Source organism: Thamnophis sirtalis, unplaced genomic scaffold, assembly GCF_051295495.1.
Source record: "Thamnophis sirtalis isolate CommonGarterSnake01/CBP01778 unplaced genomic scaffold, rThaSir2_p1.2 scaffold_3, whole genome shotgun sequence".
In the NCBI taxonomy this organism is placed as follows: Eukaryota; Metazoa; Chordata; class Lepidosauria; order Squamata; family Natricidae; genus Thamnophis; species Thamnophis sirtalis.
Genome location: NW_028261383.1, coordinates 103,012,867 through 103,027,708, shown reverse-complemented (window position 1 = coordinate 103,027,708; position 14,842 = coordinate 103,012,867). Strand labels below are relative to the sequence as shown.

Sequence of the window (14,842 nt, the reverse complement as noted above, 5' to 3'; positions counted from 1 at the left end):
GTTACAAAATCTGACAAGCATAAAATGTTTGCTCAGAACCCATGGGCTTCAACCATTATTGTAGTTCTCCAGCCAACCATATGGAGGAGAAGCCATAATCCAATACATCCTACAAAGCTACCAACTTCATGATAGTACATACCATTCTTTGAGCCGTCCTGCTAGTTCTGCCTGATGACTGTTTTAACCACTTTGCAGCTTCTTGCTCTGCTCGAAATTAACATTTAAACGAATATACTTATTTATTATTTGGATATTTTGTAAAAGAGCTTGCCAATAAGCACCCGAACATTTTCATGCAAAAAAAGAATCAGGCATATACATGTTTTGTGGTCTTTTAGACCTAGAATTTTTCTGCATCAACCCTCACTATTTTCTGGTTTCCAACTTGTAATCAATAAGGTTTTATTTTTTACAGTCTATTTCTTTTATGCTTAATACTGCTTCCACTTCTTCTCTTCTGTTTGCTATCTGGACAATTTTCATCATCCGATATAAGCTTTTCTGTTCTTTATGTACACAGTTTTTCTATGCAAGGTGAAGAATGAAATTGCATGTCCTTGCCTCGATACTATCCTAGCACACCCACAGATTTAGCATTAAGCAGCAATCTCAGCAGCAGTTGGGGAGGAGAAAAACTTCACACAAAAGGCTCAGTCAAGCTGCATAAATCATTTTAAGATGTTTTCTTTACATTTGAAGATATACAAACAAGTTGAAGTGGACCGTGATCAATAGCCCTTAAAATAAAATGCTGCTTTAGAATCACCCACATTAATTATCTAGCACGACTTGTCAAGTGTGTGCACTCATTTTTTTGTTCAGAAAGCCTAATGAAAGCCTAATGAACTCCAGTATTGGCAAGTGCGTAAACACCTTTGGAGTTAAAGTGAAAAGTATTGTGAAGTTGGGAACATGATCTCAGTTTTAAGTGTAAGACATATATAAAGTCAAGAAGAGAGTCAGCATGCAATCAGCTACTGTATACGATGAGATACGACAGACAATGAAAGGATTCCTTTGATGCCTTTTTTCCCCTTACCATTTGCATGATGGCATTTGCTGAGCAATGTGATTGCTCTCTTGTGTCTGAAACATCAGATCAGCATCATGCTTGGGGGTATATTGGGGCAAGTATAGTTTTTCTCCACATGTGATAGCGTTCACCATGAGCTTCTTCCATGTAGTATTAGAATGCACATTCAGATATTTGCAGGATAGATAAATTGCCATGGACAGAGCAAGCCTCAATGCTGTGGGGAACTGTCATAAGCTATGCTATGCTTATGACAGCTTGATTCCTTCTTGCTCCGGCATCTTTCTGCTCCCAAAATACAGTTGGCAGGCTGAAAAGAGAGCAAAGGAACAAGGACACGGAAATGAAAAGGAGCGCAATCTGAGGAAGGGTCTCTGAAAGAGGAATATTGTCTTAATAAATAATATCCTATTAAGCCAAATTCCAGTGGCAGAAGTGATGACATGCTCTGTTAGCAGGAATGAATATGAATATGGAGATGTTTGAAAGGACACAGTTGTCTCCATAAGGGTAATCAAAGGAAAAATAACCATAGTGCTAATCGGGAGAGTCAGGTAAGAAAATTTGATCTGCTTATTGTAGAGGAATCTGCAGCAGAGTGAATACAAATGAGCCTTTAGAAGAATGACTTTGACGAGGATTTCTGCATTTCTGACATATCTGGATGAGAGGGGACAGCTCAGTGCAAGTATTTTCGTGTGTATAAATACTTTTATGTAATCAGTTAAGTACAGTGGGAAGAAATGTAGAACATAAGGTTTTTAACGGATTGAATTTTTAATATTTATTTTTCTTTTTTCATAAGGTCATCTACATTTATTTTACAAAATGATAAAGTTTTTACATCCATATAAACATTAATGTTTAGAATTTTCCAGCCATTTATTTATTTTTCAAGTTTGAGTTTAATTTTATATATTTCATATTTTATTTATTTTATGTATTATAAAGATTTTAATTACAATAGTAAAAACAAATATAAATTAAACTCAGAGAAAGGAAAAATAGAAAGAATAAAAAGTGCAATGAAAGAAAAAGAAGAAAAAGTAACATAAAGGAAAAGAAGAGAAATATATAAAGAAAAACTTCCAATCTTCATCACAAGTATAAACATTGATAACTGTTCATCCCTGATAAGATTACAAATATTTATTCTTCCCATAACCTGTCCTTTATCTATTTGCGAATCCATAAATCATCAATTTTTCAGTCAGAAGTCAGGTATTAGCAAAAAGTCTGTTACCACAGTTTTATAGAACTGTCTCTTATTTTAACCATGGCCAAACACATCAACTTTTTTTTCTTTTGTCTTTGACAATCTTGATAGCAATAACACCTAGACTTGTAGACTTTACAGTGCTTTACCCATAGTGCTTAGCAGTTTACCAAGTCAACATGTTGCCCCAACAATCTGGGCCCTCATTTTACCAACCTCAGAAGGATGGAAGTAAATCCCCATAAGACTGGAGGCAGTTTTATTTTCCTTTTCTGCCTGGAATCTTTAGTCCCTTCAATGTCCAATTACTGAAATCATAAGGTCTCAAATCTCTGTTATGGCTTAAGATAGACAAAACAATTTGGTTCCCTTGAACACCATCTCGTGGATGAAGAGCATGATTCATTGTCATTATTTTTTGATCTTCTTATCCAGTGATTTTAGTTCTGCTTGAGTCTGGTGCATTATATTCCAGTTATGTATCTAATAACTTGAATTGTCCAGATGTTGATGGTATTTTCTCCTCTGAGTTTGGACTTTAAGATCTCTTACACTCATGATGAATGGTAATGTAATGACCAAATGACTGCAAAGAATATAAATCAATCCATTCCTCACAAGTTAGTTAGAACTGAAGACGTTTCTTGGAACAGAACCAAAATATTTTCAAAGGAAAAAATTAAGAAAGTCCTGTTGTCTTTTTTGGGGTGGGAAAGTGCCTCTGGAACAACCATGACCTGGAATGATTGAAAATCTCCATAGGAAAACAACAATAGCACAAATCAAAATCTGAACAACTTCTTCCAGGTCCTAATCACTATGCTTATGAGAAACTCCACATTTTTAGGGATTGCTATTCAGCAATCGTTCAGCAACCTGTGGAATGATGAGACCAACTCTGCTATGAAACATTATGAGTATCAGTTAAGGAAAAGAACAGAAAGTGTGGGTTGATTTATTAGAACCCATCAACTGATATAATACCTTGAAAATTTATTTAGAACCTGGGGATTAAAATTTCAATATGTTTCTTCTTTTCCTGTTCAGTAGGGCTCTAATCCCAACAATAAAACATTCTGGTTCAGGGTCTACAGCTAATCCTTTCAGGGAAGCATAGCAAAATTGGAGAATCAGAAAGGTTGTGATAAAATGATGAAGCTCGTTCTTGTCACACCATGTTAAGATGCGAACAGTACCATGTAGCTGCTTTTCTAGACTAGCTAGAGCTCTGAACAGTGTGCTTCTTTCAATTATGCAAATACAAACCTCATCTTGATAAAATTATCTTAATGATCTTTGAAATGTTGCCTTCATAGTAAATGTCTTCATAGCTACTTACTAACATGGAGCCCTCTTTGGTCCTTCTGTTTTCCTAGAGTAGTTTAACTCACAAGTTTGACAACGCAAAATTTAAATTACTTGAAAATGTGAATCTAAGTTTCACAAAGAGTTTGAACTCTGGACTTCACTACCAGGGAGAGAGAGAGAGAGAGAAGCAGTGTTAGGATTTTTCAGGATTTAAATAATCAGAAATTGCATCAAGTAGGGTAACGTGTTCCTGATCCCAATTATTGGCCTAAACACGAAATTAAAGGGTTCTTGTTATCCCATGCCTGGAAGCTCTGGATGAGAGACATCCAGGAGAGAGAAGCCATTCTTGGGGTGAAATGTGGGCATGGTTCCATTAGAAAATCATCCACTCTTACATATCTCCAAACTAATGAGTAGTTTACATCTAATCTGAAGCTCACATTGATTTATACATTTTGGCTTGTTTGTTTTAGATAGCTTGAGAGGAAAAAATGGTGCCAGAAATTCTGAACTTCCAACATGAGAGGTAGAATTGCAAGTAGGTCTACTCTGCAAGTTATTTTTAGACCTCATTTTTAGACCTTTTCCTTTGGAGTCTAATTGAATTTTGCTAATTCAAATTATTTCTGCAAATAGGCAGCCTACACTGGACCAAATGTCTAGAGTTTGATTTAGCTTCCCGTGAGGCAATGTGAGACAATCACTCCCGTTCCATTATTTAATGGACTTTATAAAATCTCTTCTGGCTCTTTTTGTCATAGCTTTTTTGCTATACCTAAATGGCTATTTGTTGTCTAGTGCATTAGTTTCCAGGGAGCACAAGATTTGCTATTGACACATCAGTCTATTTAAGCAGGAAATCCTGATAAAGCCTAATTACCTGCCCAGTGAACATTTGGAAACTTTTGCATTGTGCATAGGAGAAAGGAGTCATATCTGCCAATTTCTCCAAAACGTTCTGTCCAATTTTATGGGGGGAGAAATACAGGAAGAGGGCTCTGTATATTTGTCTTCAGCTCCTGGTTTGGGGGTGGGGGGGGCGAGGCAAGGTTTAAATCTAACAAAGAAGTCAGCAGTGAAATATCAGTATTTGATTTTGATATTGAATTGAACTGAACTAGTTTGTTATTTGGCCAGGTGTGATCAGACATACAAGTAATTTGTCTCCAGAACAGTAGTAGTATACATGCAAAGCAACAGAGTTATAATAATAATACCAGTAACAGTAAAAAGGGAGTTAATAAGATCAGGATAAATAATAATAATAACAACCACACTACATTGGCTGTTACGTAGACATTAGATAACACTATGAGAAATATTGTGCTGGGTTGGGTTGGGTTGGGTTGGTTGGGTTGGGTTGGTTGGGTTGGGTTGGGTTGGTTGGGTTGGGTTGGTTGGGTTGGGTTGGTTGGGTTGGGTTGCGTTGCGTTGCGTCGCGTTGCGTTACATTGCATTGCATTATATTATATTATATTAATTATATTATATTAATTATATTATATTAATTATATTATATTAATTATATTATATTAATTGTATTATTATATTAATTGTATTATTATATTATTATATTATAGATTGGTAAAGTTATTTCATAACTTGGTAATCATCACATACGTTAGCATATTCCAAAGGAGTTAAGAGACAGAAAATTGTATTCAATTAAATTGGGATACAATGATTTGCAAAGCGTGGTTATGACTGCAATTTCCTGAAATAGATATTTCATCTTGGCTCCAATAGAGTAGAACTGTATGCTTTCCATTCAAAGTCCTGCTGCCAGTTTTTTTCCACTCTCTTTCTCACACAGACCATTAAAATGGGTCATGCCTCCCAAGAAAAATAATACTTCTCAAGCAGGTTTCTTCTTCGAAAGAAAAGGAGGAATTGTAAGAGGAAGCCCAGGAAGACTTTGCATGCTCATCTCTTTCAAGAAGCTGGGCCTCACAACACATTGAAAATGTACTAACCAACAGAGATGAATTTATGGTGTCTTTTGGGATCTTTCAGCTAAGACTTCAAAGGAAAATCTTAGTAAGATTGGAGACTCTCCCATAAATTCATAAATCAGTGATGCTGCACTAGTAGAAATTTTCCCTATATGAATGTAGTTTTTGCACATCTAAAGTAAGTGTGTAAAAATGAAGTTACACCATAGTTTATAAAGCATGATGAAGGTTCCTACCTAATAGAGGTTGAAGTCAGGTCCTATTCTGATAGGAGGATCCAGTTGGGAAGATTTAAGAGATGAGAAGGCTTAAACTAGTGGGCCATCCTCAGTTCTTAGAGTGCACTTTTGCCTTCCTGGTCTAATGCAAAGCAAAGAACTATTGCCTTTGGAACTATTGCTTAGCAATTTTCATGCAGGATTCTTAAACTTGTCTTTGCTTGATTGTAGGATTTTCCTTCTGTAAACCTCTTCTGGAACATAGACACTTTGGCTTGGGAAATTAGGCCTAGGTTTTGCTTTCTTGTCTTATAACCATGATTTCTCGTGATTTCACAATTTGCAATATTTTTTATTCCCAGTATTAGATTATATAACGGGATGAATTCTCAAAATCTGAGTCATGAAAGATGGTTGAACTGAAGAGGCATCTACCAACCACAACCTGAACAAATACTATGTAATTACAGGTACTCCCAGTTATGACCATTTTGTTCAGCAACCATTTGAAGTTGCGATGGTGCTGAATAAAGGCACTTATGCTTGGTCCTCGAAGCTCCAGCCATTGCAGAACCCCTGCAGTCACAAGAACAAAATTCAGATGCTTGGCAATCAGCTCTCACTTATGATCAGTCATAGCAATCAATGGGCAAGCCAGGTTACAAATTGCTCAGGTTAGTGTCCACCCCACCTTTCTTTGCTGACACATACCATGCCCACTTTCCCCCTGCGGTCACATACACACACACACCAGTCTTTCCCGATCTCCCTGCACTCACACATACACATGCACGCGGTAATGCTCTCCTTCCTAGGTCTCTCTGCACTCATTACAGGCCACCCAACCAAGCAGAGGAAGTAGGTGAACTTTTTGCTAGTCAGCTAACTAAGGTATGTAGGAAGCACACCACAATAGTAATGGGGGATTTTAACTACCCTGACATCAACTGGGAAACAAACTCTTCACCAAGTGGAAGATCCAACAGGTTCCTAATGAACCTAGCAGATAACTTTGTTTCCCAAAAAGTAGAGAAGGGAACAAGGGGATCAGCCATATTAGACTTAATTCTCACTAACAGAGAGGAAATGATAGAAGATGTTGAAGCCATAGGAACCTGGGGGCAAGTGACCATGAAATATTGGAATTCAACATTAGGCAAACACAAGTAGTAGAACAAAGTCAAACTAGAGTCTTGGATTTTAAGAGAGCTAATTTCAATAAACTTAGAGAGAGCTTGGGAAGAGCTCCATGGATGAGAATCCTCAAGGGGAAAACAACTCAAGAAGCTTGGGAAAATTTTGAAAAATGAGATTACAAAAGCTCAGTCTAAGCACAATACCAATGAAGAAGAAAAGTAACAGCTCCCTAAAGAAACCAGCATGGCTGCATAAAGAACTCTCTGACAAATTGAAAGACAAAAAAGTTAAGTATAAAAAGTGGAAAGAGGGGGACATAACTAAGGCAGAATATCAGCAAATAGCCCAAGCCTGTAAAGATGAAGTAAGGAAAGCTAAGGCTCACAATGAAGAAAGGCTTGCCACAAAAGTAAAAAATAACAAAAAAAGCTTCTTCCAACACATTAAAAACAAGAAAAAGGTTAAGAAAACAATTGATCCATTGCTGGGAGAAAGTGGCAAGAAGGTGACAAACAACAGGGAGAAAGCAGAACTATTTAACTCATTTTTTTTTTTGCAACTGTGTTTACACAAAGGGATAAAACAGTCCAACCTATCAAAAACAGCACCACAAAAATCAGATTAGGAACACAAATTGAAATAGGGAAGAAAATGGTAAGTGAGCACCTGTCTACCCCAGACAAGTTCAAATCACCAGGACCAGATGGATTACACCCCAGGGTTCTGAAGGAACTGGCAGACGAGATCTCAGAACCACTGAACTATATCTTTCAGAGATCCTGGAGCACCGGGAAACTGCCAGAGGAGTGGAAAAGAGCTGATGTGGTTCTCAATCTCAAAAAAGGGAAAAAATAGATCCAGGAAACTATAGACCTATCAGCCTGACCTCAATACCAGGAAAGATTCTGGAAAAGATAATCAAGTAACGAATTAGCGAACACCTAGAAGTAAACAAAGTAATAGCCAAAAGCCAACATTGGTTTGTCAAAAACAGATCATGCCAGACTAATCTTATTGCATTCTTTGACAAAATGACAAAATTAGTGGATCAGAGGAATGCCGTCGATATAGTTTACTTGGACTTCAATAAGGCATTTGATAAGGTAGACCATAACCTACTACTAGATAAAGTAGAAAAATGTAGGTTGGACAGCAGCACCATCAAATGGATTTGTAACTGGCTGACCAACCGCACTCAACGTGTAGTCCTCAATGGAATTGCATCTACATGAAGGAAAGTATGCAGTGGAGTACCCTAAGGCTCTGTTTTAGGCACAGTACTCTTCAACATCTTCATCAATAATTTGGATGAGGGAATAAATTGGGAACTCATCAAATTTGCAGATGACACCAAGCTGGCAGGAATAGCCAACACTCCAGAAAATAGGCTTAAGATACAGAAGGATCTTGACAAACTTGAACATTGAGCACTATCTAATAAAATGAAATTCAATGGTGAAAAGAGTAAGGTTCTACATTTAGGCAAGAAAAATGAAATGCACAGGTACAGTATAGGTGGTACTTTGCTCAATAGTAGTAACTGTGAGAGGGATCTTGGAGTCCTAGTGGACAACCATTTAAATATGACCCAGCAGTGCGCAGCAGTTGCCAAAAAAGCCAATACAGTTCTAGGCTACATAACAGAGGGATAGAATCAAGATCACGTGAAGTGTTAATACCACTTTATAATGCCTTGGTAAGGCCACACTTGGAATACTGCATTCAGTTTTGGTTGCCATGATGTAGAAAAGATGTGGAGACTCTAGAAAGAGTGCAGAAAAGAGCAACAAAGATGATTAGGGGACTGGAGACTAAAACATATGAAGAATGGTTGCAGGAACTGGGTGTGTCTAGTTTAATGAAAAGAAGGACTAGGGGAGACATGATAGTAGTGTTCCAATATCTCAGGGGTTGCCACAAAGAAGAGGGAGTCAACCTTTTCTCCAAGGCACCTGAGGGTAGAACAAGATGCAATGGGTGGAAACTAATCAAGGAGAGAAACAAGTTAGAACTGAGGAGACATTTCCTGACAGTTAGAACAATTAATCAGTGGAACAGCTTGCCTCCAGAAATTGTGAATGCCCCAACACTGGAAGTCTTTAAGAAGATGTTGGATAGCCATTTGTCTGGAACGGTGTAGGGTTTCCTGCCTAGGCAGGGGGTTGGACTAGAAGACCTCCAAAGTCCTTTCCAACTCTGCTATTGTACTGTATTGTATCCCATCCTAACTTTATGAAGTCACTTGAGCAGAGGATAAGAACCGAATAAAACGTGTCATCTTTTCCTGGAACAGCTGGAAATAAAGATGCCTATCTGCTTTTCATCTCTGAACTTTGATTTGACACAGTCTGTTGTCCACAGGTGGCTAGAGAACATGTTCTCCTGTCAAATCATCTCCTGCTAGGTTTGTCATATGCCAAAAGATAGCCAACAGATTGCTTTTTCCAAAGACTCATACTCATTTTATGTCTCATTTCTCTCTGGATGTTCATATTAGGTTACATGCAGGTGGAGAAACTAGCTGAAGAAATAGTGGGATCGTGGTTGTTGGAAATTTTCAAATTAAAAAGTCGACTACAGTATAAAGCAGGGAGGTACTATACTCAAGCTCTTTACTTTTCCTGTGCTAAGAAGTTATAATCCAGATATCTATAATCAGAAAGGGCTTCTTATGGAATGCTGGGAAATCATATTACCCGTGATAGTTAACTCTTACTGGTACTCTGAGTAGTTATTTATTGTTTGTTGACTTCCATTCTTAAGAGCTCTCATCTACTTTTCATCTGTCAGGAAATTCCTCCAAGTTATAGTTGGCATCTTAGGCAACAGCAAATTGAGAAGGACTGGAATAGGACATTTTTCAGTCAGAAGATCACACTGGCTGTTATTCAGAACATGAAAAACAAAGAAGAAATTGCATTGCTTTTATAGTTAGGATGGAATAGAACAAGAACAGTACTTGGTTACAATGCAATCAATGATCAAATAATATTGATTAGACTTCATGGTGAACCCTTTAATATGACATTCATTCAGGTTTATGGGCCAATCACCAGTGCAGAAGCATGTTGATGAATTTTATGCTCAAGTTCAATTTAAGATCAACAGAACATGCAGGCAAGCTTAGGAGGCTAGAGATGGGAGAAATATTTAGATGGAATAATGAAGATACAGATCCAAGAAAGAAATATGGGAGGAAAGTCAAAAAATGAATAAGAATTGAAGTATTAAAAGAGGCAAGAGATGATGGATAGAAAAGAATTATTATTTTTCTTTCTTCTTCTTTCTAATATAATGATGGCCTGATTAAAAACTAGAAAAGAGGTAGATATAAGAATATACACCTTTATATAAAGGACTATGTTTTAACATAAACATGTGTATTAGGATTAGTAAGAGCATCTTGACTAAAAGTTAGAATAGAGGTGGAAAAAATGGGGGCAATATTAGTAGTTATAATTTCTATATAAATTGAATAAAAGAAATGATTAGATGGAAAGATGAGAGGTTGAAAGATGGTATTACTATGTATGTTTAAGAAGATCATTGACATTAGAATGGAACATTTAAATACTGAATTACTTTAAAATAATCGTGTACATTAATATTGGGATTACATAAGTTTGATTAATGTAACAATTGACTGTTGTTATCTATATTAACATGAATCATACCCAGAGACCACACTGTTCATATATTGATGTTGATATATGTTTAAAAATAAAATTCCAATAAACCTGGGGGGGGGGGGCGAAACAGAACATGCAAGCAAGATGTTCTGCTTATGATTGGAGACTAGGCTGCCAAATTGGAAAGAGGAAAATATAGATTTATTTATTTATTTGAATTTGACAAACAAGAATAAAAGAAGGGGGGGAAATACAATGACACGGATAATAGGCACGTTAGTGCACTTATGCACGACCCCTCTACTGACCACTTAAGTTAGATGTAAGATCCACGAATATCAATTTGCAACTGAAACTGTGAAAATTTGTAACTGAGACAACTGGATAAGGTAGAGCATTCCAAACTTTGACAACTCTATTACAGAAATCATATTTTTTACAGACAAGTTTACAACAATTTACATTGAGTTTAAAGTGGTTGTTCGTGTGCACAATATTGCGATTAAAACAGAAAAAGTCATTTACAGGTAAAGCATTACTATGTATAATTTTGTATGCAATACCTAGTTCTGACTGCGAGCGACGTAGTTTTAAGTTAGCCAAACCAGGAATTTTGAGCTTAGTAGCATAAGGAATTCTATTGTGTACAGAAATGTGCAAGACTTTTTTCATGAAGTACTTCTGAACCCGCTTGATTATATTGATGTCAGATATACAGTTGGATTGTATGCCTTAGAAAACCAAAAATAAGCAGGGAACCAATTTATCAATGAAGTCTTTGTAGCTGACACTATTTTCAAACAGCCAAAATAATGCCTCTATACATGGACATCACCTGATGGGGTGTATAGAAATAAAATTGATTATATTATTGCTAAAAGAAGGTGGAGTGCTCCTCAATGGCATGGCTAGATGCTGAATGTGGAAAAGATCAAGAAATGCTGATGTGCAGAAGGAGGTTCCAAACTTGAATTGGTGTGCTAAAGGGTGCCAATGAACAGATAAGTAACCTGACACAGTGGCCAACAAATTGGAAGAAGTGAATCTACAGTTCAATATTTTAAAAAGGAGCCTTTACATAACGTACAAACTATTGCACAATATTCTTAATTTCATATGCTAGCAAAATAAGGTGTAGGATTATCCAACACTCATTAAAGCTCTACATAGAAAAAGAGATGCCAGATGTTCAAACTGGCTTTAGAAAAGGCCAAGGGACAAAAGACATGATTGCTGATGCATACTGGATAATTGCAATGGTATGTAGGTATGTGGATCTCCCTCCTGTCTTCCAAGGCCATTCCCACATATTATCACAACAACTGAGAAAGCCAAAGAATAACAAAAAGAAATTTCTATGTGCTTCATTGATTATAAAAGGGCCTTCAGTTGTGTGTTCAATCAAGCACTGGCATGTATTCAGAAATACAGGATTCCCAGAACATCTCATTGTCCTCATGAGAAACTTATATGCAGAACTGGAAGCCACAGTACAGACAGAACGTGGTAAAATGAACTGGCTCCAGGTTGGCAAAGGAGTGTGACAGGTTGCATACTCTCTCCTTATTCAACCTACAGTATATGTCAGTGATGGGTTGCAGGCGGTACACCCCAGTACGGGTGTACCGGTGCCTGCCAGGAGCACCATACCATACTGGCTCACTCATCCATCCGCCCTCCTTACCTGTTTTTGAGCTCTTCGGTGCTTCTGTGCACACAGCGTATGGCACCTGTGTGACGCTCCACTGAGCAGCTGGAGCATTGCGGAGGCATCGTGGGGTGTTGCAGGAGGTAAGGACACATGCATGCGCTGAGCCCATTCATGTGGTGGATGCCGGGGCCCGTTGCACCGTACCAGTTGCAATGGGATCTGGAAGCTGTATTGGAAGAAGATGAGTATGGCTTTAAAAGTGGAGAAAGAAACATCCATAACTGCTGATGTTCCTAGTATTGCTTCCCTTAGTCCTTACCATTAACAACATGGAAAGGCAGAGAATATTGACAGCAGAAGTTATGCTCTCTCCCAACCAAAAACATTTTTGCACACACACACACACACACACACACACACACACACAAACACACACCCTTATCTTTCCCTACCACAAAAATCACCAGGAAAGGAAAATGGAGGTGTAAAAATTCACTCACCTGAATCAGTAGCTCCTTCTCCTTTATTAGACAAATAATTGGTATTTCTTATCTCCAAATTGCAATTATACTTAAAGCTCATTATAATTCTGTTAATGAATAATTTTCCACAGCTTTCTTTTTTTTCCATCTCCATGGATTTCTAGAAACAATTTTTAAACTCTTTTCCTCAAAGTTAAGCACATGCCTCTTCTTCAGTTAGTAAGGTTTTCCTTATTTATTGGCCCAATTGACAATCTCCATTTGATTGGTTTAATTTTGATTACTTACCATCAAGTTGTTGTTGAATCTTAGTGATCAGATAAATTTTCATCAGGAGGATCAGCCTCCAGTCTGTTTTTTCAGACCTTCGAGTGGTGCACCCATCATTGCGTTGTCAGGCACCAGGGAAATCAGGAGATACAGGGAGTTCAGATGAGTATAAAGATGTATTGCAAGCTTAAGATCTCTACAAAAATCTGAACTACTAACAGTTAAGGAAATGAGTGGGAATAAAAGACATTCAAGATGTGCTGGACTTGGATCTTCTGCGGGCATGCAGGGACTCATGACTTATGATGCATTTGATCCTTCCCTCGGGCTCAGCCTAGTCATCTCCTGCACTATCCATCCTTGCTGCAGATTGTATAAAGCAGGGGTCTCCAACCTCTTGGACCTCAGAGAGCACCAAATTCATAATTTTTAAATCCCATGGACCACTGGGGGAGGGGGAGGCTCAGACGCCTTTTGGGCCTACCTGTCTGCTTCTGCGAGGCCTCGGGGTGGGAGGCCCGAGAGAAAGCACCTGGTCCAGGCACACAGCCTGGAACCCTCTTTTGTGTTCCTTCTCTCAAGAAGCCTGGTCAATCTGAGTGAAGGAAAACAAAGATGGGCAGATTTACGGTGGCTTGTTGATGTTGGTGGGAAAATCAGTCTCATAATCCAGAGCTGAAGTAGTCACAGGACTGGCCCTTTAGTCATCCCAGAGCAGCTCCTCCATCCGGGTACATTAGCCTGCAGGGGAATTGCCTGCTCCCCGGCAGGTCACTGCTCCCGGTTTGAGGAGCTGCTCAGGGATGATCAAAGAGCCAGTCCTGTGACTACTACAGCTCTGGAATATAGGACTGGCCCATAGTGGGGCTGGAAATCTCTGCCATAGGGGGTGGCACGTGCAATGTGCAACTTTGCAGGTGGTGCAACATGCAAAAAGGAGCACAGCCCTTGCCGGCTGGAATGAGGCAATGATGCTGTTGTGGAGGGGGCGGACAAGTGGGATGAAGTGGCGATGTTGATGGCTGGAAGGTGCGGGAGCAAAGCGCTACTTACATTTGCGCATCATCAGCATTCCGCCTTCACTGCAGTATATTTGCACCAGCTAGTGGTGCCAAGGTAGCCCTCATCTCCTGGTATTTGGGACTCAGAGTAGTAAACCCCATCCAGGAAGCACTACAGCAGAGAGAAGAAGCCGGAGTCAACCCTATCTTTGCTGTCCATTTTGGATGCTAGATCAGTCCCCTGCAAATTCTTGTCTCTCAAGGAGCCTGGCTGAAGTTTCCTGCGCTGCTTCAGCAAGTGCTCCTCAAGAGATGAGAGTTTGCAGGGGGACGATCTTGCAAATGACACAGGAAACTTCGGATGGGCTCCTCGAGAGAAATGCAAAGACTTCTCTGCGGACTACCCAAAATTTTTTGCAGACCACCAGATGGTAACCACTGGTCTAAAAGGGCTTCCTATGAAAAATCTAGGAACAACTAATGTCCTGGATGGATCTGCACAAAGACTGTCTTGGCTATACTGTCTTGGTCACTCCCTTCATTAGTTCAACGTAACATTTCTATATGCACATTCTGAAAAATAGGTTGTACAGATTTATCTTTTCCCGTAGCTACTAAATGTTTAGAATTTTTTAAAAAAAGATGAAACCTCTGAAATTTTGCAGAGTGGCTATTCTCTAAATAATCAACCATCTCTAGTCCTATTCCACTAAGAATTAAAGCAGGTGAGCAGGTTTGATGATCCCCATTGTAGACTATGATCAAATCTGTTTTCAAAACTCATTGGTTTTATGATACATCTTCTTCAGGTAGATGTCAAGCCAGTTTTAAATCTAATCTAACCACCTCTGAATCTTGACTTGGAATCCAAAGCCAATCTGATTCACATATTCAGTGTGTCTAAACTGTGCAGTTGATAATGTGCCCATAAAAAAGCTA

General features: G+C 38.5%; 1 long non-coding RNA gene across 1 annotated transcript; it reads right to left on the bottom strand.

Moving 5' to 3' along the window:
* Positions 1 to 9,575: 9,575 nt before the first annotated feature.
* On the bottom strand, positions 9,576 to 14,075 carry LOC148048086 (uncharacterized). The gene is made up of 4 exons (XR_015695789.1): positions 13,956 to 14,075; positions 12,921 to 12,997; positions 12,184 to 12,376; positions 9,576 to 9,751 (listed from the first exon to the last, which is right to left on the bottom strand). It is a non-coding gene; the product is annotated as an uncharacterized LOC148048086 (long non-coding RNA).
* Between the last annotated feature and the right edge of the window lie 767 nt (positions 14,076 to 14,842).